Raw genomic sequence first — 14993 nt, 5'->3', positions numbered from 1 at the left:
AAGACAGAGGCTGAACAGCCTTTATTTCTCTGTGAAATGCACTACTTGCTGAACATTTACTGCTACAGTGTCTGGTATCTGACTGGCTGGGCAGTTATTCTTAGTTTCTAGGTAGCTCAATGTTTAGAAAGATTTTGATTTGTATGCTCAGTTTGGAAGACATAGATAAGTTGTTTATTACAAACAATACTTATTCTACACAGAAACTGGTATGTGAAAGAGGGTTTATGACATGTGTTACATGGTATGAGTCTAGTACGAGTAGCAAACATTTGGACGGATGGTAACAATTAAACTATCTTGATGGATCTGAAGAAATGGCAAATAATTTTTGCTGGTGATACATATCTTGCTTTTACAGCTTATTTAAACAATAGAAATATGTGGCTAAAACTATATGTATTCCAAGCTTATGGGTAGTTTAGATGTTGTTAAAGCATAAAATGAATAGCCCAAGTTTTACAAAGTGCTCTGCATCATCCTGGTTTTGTGGGGCATTCTTCAAGAATCTGTCAAGCATTTAACTAAAATTACTGCAGTAGCACTGTTAACTATCCTTAGTTTCAGTAAGGTTGCCAACTGTGAGTAAAGTTATTAGATTAGAAAGAACTAAAACATATACGCAGTAAAACAAAATATACTACAAGACATTCCCATCTGCAAAGAATTTTCAATTATAGCAGTTATAAAATGTAATTGGTATAAAGGAAAGAGGAAAATTAAACCCAAGTTCAGTTGAGCTGGAACTTCCCGTAAGAGCAAATAATTACATGCAAAATATACCCTTAACAAGTTTAAGTTGGCAGCAATTCTCTAGTCAAACAGAAGTCTCCCTGAAATCAACTGATCCTTTTGACCAAGCAGGAAACGAAGACATGGGAGTTGTAAACCTTTCAACTAGGATCATATTGCTATAGCACCTTACAAATTTACTTCACAAAATACGAATTTTCAAAGCAAAGATGATTTAGAAAAATTGCATGAACAAGGCTGCCATGATATGCTTGAAAATGAGCTTTGCACCTCCATCACGTACACACATAATGAGAGTAAATTTTCCTGCCACACAGGCAAAAATACATTTTTCGCTACAGTCCCATAATGCCCCCTTTTATCATGACTGGGAGCAGTCCCACTAGCCTTAAGGGCTTGTCAATTTTTCACTTAATTTCAGTGAAATTATAATTCAAAATGAAATTCAGTGAAATTTATAATTCAAAGTCATTAAGGCCTTAACTATTCACTAAATACTAGTGCATGTGTATTTCAGAAGGCCTACGTTCTGTAAATTATATAATGCTAATGTATTTTGCTGAACTGTGGTCCATATTACCATAATAAAAGAATTCCCTGCATCCAAGTTTAGGTTTCTGTTTTGAACTGTATCCTTTAAATTATTAAACAGGAAACCAGATTAATGAATTTGCAGTAAGGCATATATTTACCCAATACAATTATTTTAATTCTCAGAATCAAATACCTAACATTTGAATTCTCATTGGAACTAAGGTTGTGAATTCTAAGGTTATGCATCTACCAGAAGGAAATATGTGCTTAATTTTAAGGTACATGCAATTAAAAATTGCCAAAAGAATTTATAAATTTTGATATGAAAAAAAAAAAAGTTAGGATACAAAGTGATATTACAAAGGATTTAAAGCTGTGATCACATAAGAATACAGAAAAACATACTCTGGGATCAAGCTCTAACACCCCCCCCCAAATATGCAACGAACACGTAAAAACAGCAGAATCAGAGTTTCAGACACAATCACTGACTTTCTGTCAATGTTCCAAGAAAAACAAAGATAGCTTTATAATTTTCCCCTAATCACAAGAAGGAATTCATCATTAAGTACTTCTGTGAACACGAGAATTACTGACGTTGAGTTTCATGTGGCTTTGCATCTTATCATAGATTAACTTGGGTGTTTAACATGATCTAGTACAGATTTCTTTTTCCTTCTGCTGAGGATTTACTAGCTCTCTTTCCCATATGGATTCTCTCAAATCTAATAAGGAATGAGTTCACACTGCAGCATTTCCCTCACTAGCAACACTGGTAAGCATATCTGTCCTCTACCCAGCCGTCTATTTTTACAAAGTCTGTGGGCAATGGATTGTCTTTGAGACCTATTCCACTGCCACACAGAAATGAAACAAATAAACATTTTCAAAGTTATTAATGGGAGGACAGACATACACACTGGCATGCACGCAGATCACACAGCCTTGTTTACAAAGGAAATCAGGCTAAAACCAGATTGAGACAATGTACTGATTTCAATAGAAGCCGCAGGCCCAGACTACTAAATGAAATATTAACGCACACAGAGATTTATGAAGAGCCACATGGCATTTTTCACTTTCTGTTCTTCACCCCATTCCTCCATCAGCAAAGCATCTTTCTTTCAAATAGTTGAGACTGTTGTGCGTGAGTTCTGAATATATTAATGCAAGTATTTCTTACATTTGTTTTTGAATGCACAGATCTGCTCAGTAAATATGAGGAAAAAATTCTTTCAATATTTTAAATATGTCAGGTTTGTGTTCAACCTCAGAGATGTCTCTGTTAATATGCAGAGTGTTTGAATACACAATATAACTGAAAATTTAGTTTCTTTAGTTATGTTAGATGATGATGTTCACAACTCTTGTTCATAATTTGTTTTCATTTTGGTTTGCTTTAACACAACCAAATATCTATTCACATTGCATTTCTGCCTAGTAGCAAAAGACTGTATTATCTTTATAAAAGGCTTTTCACTTCTAAAGACTTTTTGCTCACTGCAAAGGACACTTTATTTGAAAGTGCATGCCAGGATGTAAATTGTATCATTTAATAAAGTGATTTGACCAATCAGATGAGAAACACAATGTTGTTTTCCCTAAATTCTTATCTGTTTGTTTAAATAATCTGAACCCAAGTAAAGCCTAATCTCTTTTTTCTGCACCATTTTTAGATTCACTGACTTTGCCTGTCAGTGACCTCGTGCTGATATGAGCTTCTAGAAGCTTAAATCAACATCAGGTCAAATGGTAACTTGTCAAATTCAGTAGAATTTCATTTTCATACTGACTAAGCAGAGGAAGGAAACACAGTGAAGCACAATCTACCCAGGTAAATAATATGGTCAGAGCAGTTTTTATTGTTCGAACATTTTCATCCCCACCGTAAAACCTGCAACTAACATCTACTTACTATAATTACTTGTCTACCTTACATGCATATAAACCTCTGTTTAGTTCCTGTATGTTTGTTCGTAAGGGCTGCATTGCTGTCTTCTTTTGTTGTTTATTCTTGAAACATATTATTTAAAGAAGAAATAAATATTGAGAATAAATTGTGAAGCCAGTCCTTACACTATTCAGGCTATTTGAGTGCATAGCTCTTAAGGAAATAAGGACAGCACGTACAACCTATGTGTGAAAAGCCAGATCAAATTTTCACTATTTACATGAAATGAATCACAAAGCAGATTTTGCATTTGTGAAGCAAGCAGGATTTTGCCCCAAATACAAGAAAAATGATTGATGCATGTAAAACTTGGGGAACTGATAAAGCTTGTCAATAGTTTTTTAATAGCTTTGCTCTACAAAGGGTTTACACGGTTATAAGAGACTCAGTGTTATTCCTTTTGATGGTTACGTTTTCATTCTTTGGTAAGTTCTTAAACACATTGTAAAGAAAGAAAGCATAAGCTAGATTCACAGCTGATGTAACTCCCTTGACTTCAGTAATTTGCAACAGATTAAAAATCTCACTACGCAGGTGAACAGTCATTGGTTTTTCATAACGTTTTACCCTCCAGAGAATGTACTTTGGCTTTCTTGAAATGCCCTATATCTTCTGGTGCATTCACCAACATTTAAGAGAGTTTAAAATGACAACAGTGTGGCAGACTGCTCAATTACCAAATGTGAGTCTGGTGGAATGAGTATTTGGTGTAATGAGTGATGTTAAGTCCAGAAAGAAAGGCAGATGTTTCTAAGCCGGTATCCGGTTTTCCTCAAATTGAACATTAGTGCTTTTACATTGTTAAGTTGATATATGAATGGATTTGAAAAAGAAGTTCTGTGTTGCTGCTGAGTCAGACACAGCACTCAATATGCTGCAAAATGTTTGGTGTTTGTTCACACATTTTCAATCCTAAAAAAAGGACTCAAGTATTTTATATTCAAAACAAAACGACCTCAGGAGCATTGCATGCGTGCACATGTAAGCTGGTTTTTTTTCCTGAAGAAAAAAAGGTAGGGGATAATTAATAGATGTTAATGGAGAACCAGGAGAACATACTGTGCTGCGGTACAGTCCAAATACAGCTGGAAGGTTACAATATAAGTGACACACATATAGAAAAGAAGGTCTTGATAAACCCCTAGCTATTAATAATACCTAGATCTATTTGCATCTTTAAAATAAATAAAAACCTAAGGATAATTTTGTCTAAACAGTGCAGAGGTTTGTTACTTATTTTTTCCCTATAAATAAAGAAACCTAAGGAAAGATATGCTAATTGCTGGGAAAATAATTCCGCATGTTGTAAACAATAATTTTAAGCGAGCGGTAGACAAGCAGAATTTGCCCAAGGCAAAAATGGAAAACAAGAAGCTTTATGGCATTCAGAATCAGAATAATAGATGCATTGGTATCTTTGCCCAGCATAGACAACCTCACAGGACTATGGCAGTTATAAAACAATTGCCATTTTTCAATATTATTAAAAATTTGCTAGTTTTAATCAGTCACTTCCTGTTATTAATGGATGAACTTGAATTTAATCTCAGAAAATAAGTAATTTTTGGAAAACGGGAATCAACATAAAGTCAGTATATGCTTAACTACAGTGTTTCTAATCATTGATTCTAACAGAAAAGCTTATAAGCATAAACAGCACGTAGCATTTTTAATCAGGTGCTCATCAGCTACTCTGATTTTCAGGGCTGTTCAAGACAGTTAATATTTACAGTTAAATGCAAACCTAGTCCCTATCATCTGTATATTGGAACACAGAGCCTAAGCTGAAGCTCTCTGGTGAATTACTTGCGTGCACAAAAGAATAGTCTCAGATGCCATGGTTTTAAAAGACGGAACAAATAGATAACATTTCTGTTTTCCAAGAAATTCTCCGCTATGGATCCACATAATTTCACATCTTATGTGAAAGTTCAAAGTTATTTTCTTCACCATTCTTCACCTCCTCTGGCAGTTTAAAATGCCAAGAGATTTTTCCACGTGGTAGTAAAATAAAATTTGTGTAGAAATGGATACATTTACCTACTGAATGAGAACGCCTTGAGAAGAAAATGCAGTTCGAACACCGAGCACAAAACAAGGAGACAAAAATACTTATAATCACGTGGAGCAAAATTCTGATCCCCGCTAAGTTAACGGGAGCTTTACTAATTTACCCCTTCTGTCAGCAGGGCAAGGATTTCACCTCACATAGAAATGTGCAGGACCACAAAACACAACTGGTCATGCATTCACAAGCACTGAACCAGTGTTAGCAGTTCTGCAGTATTTTGAAGCCTGTAGTTTCTGCAGTATTTTGAAGCCTGTAGTTTTAAAAAATGTGATTCACACAACAATAAGAGGCATTAATCAGATTTTCTAACGTCATCTTCTGTTAGGAACTCGCTCTTTTCAATGTGCAGAAGTATGAGCAGTTATCTCAGTTGGAACTTTGTTGAGGCTCAAGTTACCGTCAATGTGGACAGCCATTCTTAAAAAGAAATTAACTCCATCCACAAAGAAACGCCTAAAATAGGTGGACTGGATACTAAGTCTAGAGGATATTTGGACAGATTAAGATCAAAGAGTTTTGGACAGTGTGGAGAGTGCTGGAAGGTGATTATACATCTCCCCCTCTCTCTCTTTCTACATTTACTTGTACCTCTTCAGTACTAGGAACTATTGCAAAATCTTTGGCATGTAAATTATTTTTTTAAAAAGGCTGAAGCTATTATGGGAAGTGAAACTTTAATTTTGGTCACATTAGGATAAGTACACGGTTAAGTTACAAGCCACTCTTAAGTTAAATAGTAAAATGAAAAGCCAATTTAGCAAACAAAGAAACAGAATACACGCCTCTGTTTCTGGACCTGAAGTGTTTTTTGTGTTATAGTATATCCTGGTACAATAAATTCTGAGAGGACTTAATAGCTCTGAAAGCATGCTTCCTGCACGTGCAATGCCAGCTCAGTCTCAGAAGCTATATAATCACGCTAATATAGTGCTGCACCTGAATTTGCTCCTCGTCTAGTCAGACTTGGCCTGGTATGAGACAAGAAGTCCCAGGACCCCAGACATATACTTATGCCACTCCAAACTCACCTAGGTTTGCAGAGGTCAGATTGTATAGTTCTGTACTTGTGACATGGATCATAAACAAACCAGATAATCCAACCAAGGATAATAAAGTGATGATCGTTGTTATTTTGGTAGCCATAAAGATCTTGAACTTTAGGTAGATACTTTTTCAAAATCGACGTGGGGGTTTCTCAAAGGAACAGATCATAAGTCACCTCTTCCTGTATTTTAATAAGCTGCTATTTACCCTGGCAGAATTAGATGCAGATCACTGTGTTTTGGATGTGTATTACTGGAGTTAGATGCGAGTCCTCTGCATTTAATCTCAAATGAATAGCAGTATAAATGCAGGTTTGGATGGCAGCTGGTAGATGCTCGGATGGATAACATTCAGACGGTAGAAAAAGTAGTTTTCCTTTTCCTGGTGACCTTTATAATAGTTTCTACTCCTTTGAACGCTCTGCCATAAACTGTGTACCAGAGGGCAGAGAACATGAAAGTGCTTTAGGACTAAGTTCACCACTACAGTGAGGATTAAGGGCATTTCCAAGGCACATTGTAACTTTTTCCCCAGATATTAATTTGACCATTTGTGTCTTACTTTGATATTCGTTACTTTTCTCTGGTTTAAATGTTTGCCATTATTCATGATCTCCCTTTCAGACTCTATAGTGTGTATGAGATGCATGATAATTGTTGACAAAGCACATATACTTTCTGAAAAAGCATAGTTAAGCCAAACAGGTGGTGCATTATAATGAACGTTCACCTACATATACACAGAATCCTCACAGACCACAGAAGATGTGAGACAGGCAGAGAGCGAGAGGGGAAAAAAAAAACCATCAAGAAATCACGTGTTAACAGAGAAGCAGAAATAGACATTTATATTAGATGGTAAGACATGGCAGGTTTCCATGCTTCTATTTCCCCTCTGCATTTTAGGGACTGATTCAATCTCTGGAACACCTGACTCTGGTCCCTGTCACCCAATGCCTAGCACAGACAGAAAGACAGCTGGGGGAATACAAGGAAACAGAGCTAAGATGAGTTAGGAGGCAACAGTGCTAAGCTGTATTCTAAATGCACTGCTATTCCACGATGTCTTTCTGCCACTGGAGACTTCATGCCCTGACCAAGTCATACTGGCATATCACGCCAGTACAAAAAACAAAACCACAGAGGTTGTATTTCTTTTTTATCCTCTTTCTGAAAATGCGAAGCAGACTAGCATGTTAAGGACATTCAGAAATGTGAAGACCCTATGCAATCCTGTACTTAGCTGCAATAACTAAACTGGCTAGTGAATTTCATTATTTTCTCTTAAAAGATGGTCAATTTGTCACTAGATACTTCAATCTTACTTACAGAATATTATCAGGTTTCCTTTCTCTCAAGTTTTTTCAAAACTTGAGCTGTGTTGTTTGGTTGGGTTAGGTAGTAGCTGTTAGATGCTCCTGTTTCCTTAGTTGATTAAGACACCGATGAGTCTGACACAAAGTTTAGCTGGCTGAATTGCTAAGTCAGTATCCATGAACAGTGGTATCTAAAGTTATCTGCAAATCTTCATTACCAGTGAAATCTAATCTTTCTTAGTGGCTGAGGAAAGATCCTCATGTGCACAACTTCTGTCAAAGCAATTGCCTTTTTCAAAACTCAAATTCCTGAAGAAATGTTTGGTGTATTCTTTCAGCTTCCAACTTCCAAGCCCAAAACAAGACAAACACTTAAACTAAGTCTAGTGCTGTCCAATAGAGGGCAATGGTACACAATCCGTAAGAGCTAATATACTATATGGTCTCCCTGACAAGGCCTCTATTTCAATGGAGAAGGTATGGTACAGTTAAAGGAGATCTGTCTGGACACCAGACGCCAAACAATGTAATTATCAGCTAGCCCACATATATGCTGCAGCAGAAGCAGAACTCAAATGCCATAAAACTTTACAGTTTGAGCTAATGATGATATAGGAGGTATTCATACAGCACTATTTAATGACTACCACAGAGATACTACTAATTATTCCTGACCTCAGGACTACGCGGTGGATAGATGTCATTATCTCATTGTACAAATGGAAGAAAATGTGACAATGAAAGAGCATGGGAATTGCCCAAGGCTGTTGAGACAATGCCAACAATGGACTTCAACGCAGGCATTCTTGGCTCTTACCTTCACCTATAATCCACTAACTATTTATAGTAGTAGTGCATACTTAACAACCAGCACAATTACATTCTCATAGCTCAGAAAAGAAATGGCAAGGAAGCTCCAAATCCTTTGAAGAAACAATCTAGTAATTCAAGAGCCTGATCAAGTTATGGCCCAGTATGCCAGAAAAAATATACCAAATTCTGTGAAAGAGAATGTAAGGTTTTGGGGTTGTTTACTGATAGTAACCATAGCAAGGTGAATAGAGATTAACCTCAAAGGGCAGTAGAAGGATTAGTTAAAAAAATCAGAAGAAATAAAAGGGGAGTCTGTATTTTTCTTACCTTAACGGAAGCAACTGTCCTCTCCCATGTCACCACTCTAGTCTCACTTGAAGTCTATAATAAAGCAAACAAACCCCAGCCAAATTAACAGAATCTTTGAGTTTCCCCATGAGCCAGTGTGCCTAATCATCACTGGCTATGTCTTCAGTCTTAAATAATCAAGACTCAGATGGGTCTTGATGATGTCTTTTACTAAGGAGCACATGATTTTTTCTATTGATCCTAACAGTAACACAAAATATACACTCATCTGCTACCAAGGTGCTCAACTGTGCCAGTAAAAGGAAAAGAATAACACAGCCATATTCAAAGGCACTAAATGAAGGCAGTTAATCAACACAAGGCATGTTAATGTCAGGAATCTCTTCATTAACCTGGGAAGAAGGTGACATACATGAAAAATTATGTCACTGTAGATGGTGTAAGAGTTTCTCTTCTGACTCCTTGAAAATTACTTTAATAAGAAGTTGCATGATTAATTTAAGAATGAGTGAGTAAAACTTGTCAAACTTGCCACCCCTTTCTCAACAAAGCAGAGTTAACAGTTAACCTCTGCTTCTAAACAAGTGGCATAATAATAAATGTAGACAAAATCAGTTTGCTGGCATAGTATTTTTATAAACAAAAAGATTAAAGAAAAAACCTGTTCTAACGAATTAGCAATCCTAATTCCTGGAAACAGAAATAATCTGAAAAAAAAGACACAGAAAGTATGTGAATGGAAAGCAACACACCCATTGCTAATGAATCTTCTTTATAATCAGAGCACCAAGGAACAGCCTTAGGATAACTAACAAAGGTATAGTAAGTTTATGTGAGTACATGTCCAAAGACTCCAGCCGCTGCAGACACAATACAAAACATCAGCCATTTCCATTCAAGATAATAAAAGTAAGTGGCACAACATCAACTGGAGAAAAAGCAGGATGCTGGCATAATTAAAATGCATTATGTGGACTGTCAAAAATCATGCAGACTTTGGTGTTTCCAGCTTCCTTGCCATGCCTGTCCAAGTTATCTTCCACTTCTAAATAGGATAATGACAATATTACATAGCTGTTTATTTTGATTTCATTTCTAACAGTAGACACAATACAGGGAAAGAAGCAAAAACATTGTATCTATCCTCCCTGAGATATCACTCATCCATGCCTCTTCTTTCCTAGGGCTACAGATCATATCTATTTGTTCTGAATCAAGTATCATAGTATCAAGATAAGTATTTCCTTAGGAAAAAAACTTTCAGCCTTTGTATTTATGTGTGTACTCTCTACACTAAACATATCTTTTTTCCTAGTGAAATGACATTGAAGAATATCATCTGTCAGAGTTCAGATGAAAGGGAGTCCACATTTCTGGGGAAATAAGCTTCTACTCCTAGTTCTCCATTCAAAATAGCCCTAAGTCCTGCAAAAATTACTTTTATTCTTGCAGTATATTTTCAAAGGGGATGGAACTATAAAAACAACTTGACATTCCACACCTTTGCATTCAATAGTTTCTTGTTGCTTTTAGCTCTGTTCACTATCCTAAGCAAAAGAGGAATTTGGAAAAGTAAATAATCCGCAACTGCTGGTAGTTTCTATTTGATTTGACAGATAAGCTTTATCTGAATTAAGGCATATAAAGTGTTGGTACAGCAAGTGTTATTCCACTGGGCACACTGCCCACATTCAGTGTAGCTAAACCAATGGAGAAATTACTCAGTAAAGTAAAACACACATGTACAATTCCATGATGCATTCCCATATAGTGTAAGGAGTTTTAATTCCACATCTGTAGGATATCAAGACAGAGAATGGAAAGTATCTATGGCATGGTTGGACTCTTGTAAAGTGGAAAATATGAGGTGGTAGGAGTTTTGTTTTCTGCTAATCACCTAACAAGCCCATTAGTCGTGGAATGTTTCTAAACTAAGTGCATCTGTGAAGAAATAAGAGCAACAACACTAAGAGAGAGTAAAGCATGTTTCAAGAGTGGAATATTTCTTCTCCTATTTTGAAATATTTCTTCTTGCAGCCATCTATGCAAAGATGGAATTATGGATCAAAATTTTGTCTTTGATTCTCCCTGTTTAAGACTTACATACTTGAATTCACGATTATTTGGATGCAGTAAATTACTTTTTTTAAAAAAAATTAAAGGGGAAGCCTGATCATGGTGTAATCTGGATCTCGTAATCCAGCAAGTATTACTTCCAATGCTGCTGCTCATACTTGGTATAGAATAGTATCTAACCTGTTGTACACCTTCAAAAAATACTGTAAAATACATACTTACTCTGGCAATCTGCTCCCTGGGGGATCTTTGGTACATGACTCTAATAATACCTAAAGGAAAAAATAGAAGAAATGCCAAAAATGAATCACAATCTTATAAATTATCCCCAAAACCACAGCACAGTAATATAGTAGATATGGTCTACACAATGAGAACTACTGCAATATTTTGCACTTCATAAGGGTCAAATGGAAAGGTATATTTGCGGTGTATAATAAAGTAAAACTTTTTCAGTTGTGATGTGTTAATGGTTTAAAGTTTATACTTGCTTAAGCTAACTGATACAGTATTCAATTTCATGTAATGAGGTTAGGTATTGACAAGCAGAGCCTTTTAAACTTTTTTGGGAACAATGCTAGACCTTTTGAAAGATAAGGTCATGACACATCTTGATGACACAGCAACAAAGAAATGGTACTTATAATTCAGGACTTTTATGCTAGCTCAACAAAATGAACATCTGCTCAGCTACAGGCTTCCTACATTTCAGCCATGAAGCATTCCAATTAACTTAAAATTAATGGGATCACCAGGAAATACCCAAACACTGGCAATGTCACAAAGCAGAACAGCAAGATCAACAGCACCATTTAGTGACAATTCATTAAAGATGGTTGCTAATAATTTGCACCACTAACTGAGATAGGAAAAAAGAAAAAAAAGCCCAAATATAAAATTTGGTCGATATTTTTTTATGGTGACAACAATAGTGTTTATTCTTTTTCAGGTTGGGCTTCAGGTTCTGAAAGAAGAATCTCCATTTTCAAATGGAGACTGCTTTGGTGGTGGGCAAAGGCATATCTTACTCCTTAGCAAAATTAACTGTGACAAGTTCTTAACCTTCTTTGATAATGAAAACACCAAATAGAAAACAAGTTCAGCCAGACTATAACTTAAAAAATGGGGTCTACAGCTCATTTCCGATTCTGGAAAAAACACAAAATCAACAGAACCTACTTCTTCTGTGCTAATAGTGAGTCTGCCTATGCAAAAACACCTTCAGAAGAACCTTCACAAATGCCAGAGGTAGACTTAGAGCTTGAGAAGTGTCCCCTTACTAGTAAATGGTCATTCTGCTACTTTATTAAACAATTAGTTTCTGAAAGCTTTTAAAACACATCCAGGTGTCCCTGCTTCACAAGCCTGGATGTTAACTGACACTTAATACCTATAACGTCAGCAAATATTGCATGGTTGCAATAGGAACATCCCTTGCTTTGGTCATATGATTGTCAGCTGAAGATGACCAGAGAGTTTATTTAGATGACTCCTTACCTGCTACCTCCACTACATACGGATTTCATTTCTCACCACAAAATTGAAGAGGTCAGCAGAAAAGATTGACTCTCAAGTACTTCATTGTCTGAATGAAATTAACCTATTCTGTCCTAAAACTTCTGGTCTTTTTTGTATTGTATATTTATTTTCCAAAATATAACATGTGCTCTTCCACAAGACCAATGTAAATTCTCTCTTCAGAGGCCAAATAAGAAACTCATTTTCCATGTACAACTAATCCTGAATTCATTTCTTACATATACTTTAAAAGAAAATTAAATCTGTCCTGAGGGACAGATCATCTGTCCTCACATCTCTTCACTGGAGAAAACTGACCTCTAGATACGGGGTCTGTTCCCTAAGGATCATCTGCAACCAGCCTTTAACTCGCTCTCAGTCTTCTCAATTAATGTCCTGAATAAAAAGAAATAGACAGTTACTGAAAAATGTTGGTCCAAGTGTGTGCTTTTGCAACCAGTAACCTCTGTTTCAAAAGTCCTTTTGCCCAGTATCACACTGTGAAGTCTAAAAATAACCTAGCCTCTATATTTACAGTGTTGGATAAGTTAAGTCACTAAATCTATGTTCAAAGCATGTGAATAAAAATGACTTACTTTTCAGAAGTGCTGAGACCTGAAAACAGTAAAATGCATAAATGCCCATCACGTCTATAAATCTGCCCACCATTTTGTAGCCTGAATATGGTGCTGCATATGTAACTTTAGACATCTAGATTTTAAATGCTTTCTAAAAACAGTCTCAATAAAGTTGATGACAATCTTAAACAGGAATTTATAGGCCTGCTGTTTTTTTCCCAGTTGTATAGCTACCTTCTAAAAGTACTGCTTTTCCAGCCAAAGTGTTTCCAGATGTAGATATGATACAATAGGCTGTAGGGTTCAATATTACACTTAAGACTCAACTGCAGGTCTCCCTGCAATGAATGCATGCAGTTTCCATTGACGTCCAAAGAAGCTACGCATGTGCTACAGGGGAAATCTTATTTGGCAAGTGACACTACCACACAGCATTGCAATCCACTGAGTACAGAGACAAATCCTGGTTTCATACTCTTGCAGTTGCAAAGCCCTCATTAGCTGACACTCCCTTCCCTCAACCAATCATGCATATATACTTGTTTTGATTTAAATATGTTCCTGTGCAGGAAGGGCAGCAGAGGGTAATTTATTTTCACAGAGACAGATGAGCAGATATGATGATTAATGGAAACATAATTTTCATAACACTGGGATACTAAAAAGAGAAAGTAATGTGGGACAAGTTATGTAATGTGTACTTACTGAAATATGCTGCATGTCTCTGAAAGGAGATGTGATCCTGTTCTCGCTGAAGTGAACAGCTTTGCTACTGAGGGAGCCCTCAGCTGCTTTAAATCACAAATTGATTCTCCCTAATTTATTCTTATTTATAGTAAAATATCCTTGTAAGTATAGCATCAGGGAAATCTTAAGGAAGAAGAATTATAAACTACTACATCTGATACTAGAATATCCACTGCATGACCTATTCATACCTCATGAAGAATAGTATCATCCCTGTGACACTTAGGCCTAAAACTCCGTGATACCAATGAGTTCAAGAGCTGCCTTGCCCCAAAATGACCCAGGGTAAAGCAAGGTTAACACCGTTGCCCTGTGTCAGGACTGAAGGTTCCTCCAGACTTTGAGACATTAGTCTGAATCACTTACAAATAGCAACTGAACACAGACGAACAAGTGTTTTGGAAAGAAACCACTGTTACCTAGGATGACACTTCTCTTGGAACTGTGCTAAGTTTCCAGGACAGACTCACCTCAATTCAAGGGTTTATAACACATGTTCACAATGTTTTTCCTCAGGGCAGCAGGAGTATCGTATCATTTCTCCAATTTTCTTGTAAAATAGTATTAGATGCCTGTTCATAGGCACTCATGCACATGTTTGCATCTCTGCATCAAGAAATAGGATTTTTAGCTCAGGTCTATTAGTCTTTGGGGTCACCTTTCAAACCTGTCTTACAGCCTATGCAGTGACTTAAGAAAGGGATGCCAAATTACCCAGGTCCTTTCTACTGCAGGTTGCAACTCAGCAAGAACAGCCTCTAAAGGGGCAATGTTCATCCTTCTGTCAGGGCAGTGTGGAAAGAGAGGTTTCAAGGCTGTGACTCCAGAGAGGGGCTGTGGGAGCAGAGGCAGGCTGATGTGGAGAGCTCGGCTGTCTTGGTGACACAGCAGTCACAGATTGTTTCGCTGATGCGTGGAGGATGGAACTGGAGACGCTGTGCTTGAGGGTTACATAGCACTTGTCTGTCCCTGAAGTCTGTAGCAAAGTTACAGTCTAAATCCCATTTATGGGATGCAAATATAGAATCATGGAATTGTCTGTGTTGGAAGGAACCTTTAAGATCATCAAGTCCAACCATCAACCTAACACTGCCAAAACCACCACTAAACCATGTCCCTAAGCACCACGTCTACCTGTCTGTGAAATAACTCCAGGGATGGCGACTCCACCACCTCCCTGGGCAGTCTGTTCCAATGCTTAACAACCCTTTCTGTGAAGAACTTTTTCCTAATATCTAACCTAAACCTACCCTGGCGTAACTTGAGGCCATTTCCTCTTGTCCT

The sequence above is a fragment of the Charadrius vociferus genome, unplaced genomic scaffold (assembly GCF_000708025.1).
Source record: "Charadrius vociferus isolate BGI_N301 unplaced genomic scaffold, ASM70802v2 scaffold806, whole genome shotgun sequence".
Lineage (NCBI taxonomy): Eukaryota > Metazoa > Chordata > Aves > Charadriiformes > Charadriidae > Charadrius > Charadrius vociferus.
Note: the sequence above shows the minus strand (reverse complement) of the source record.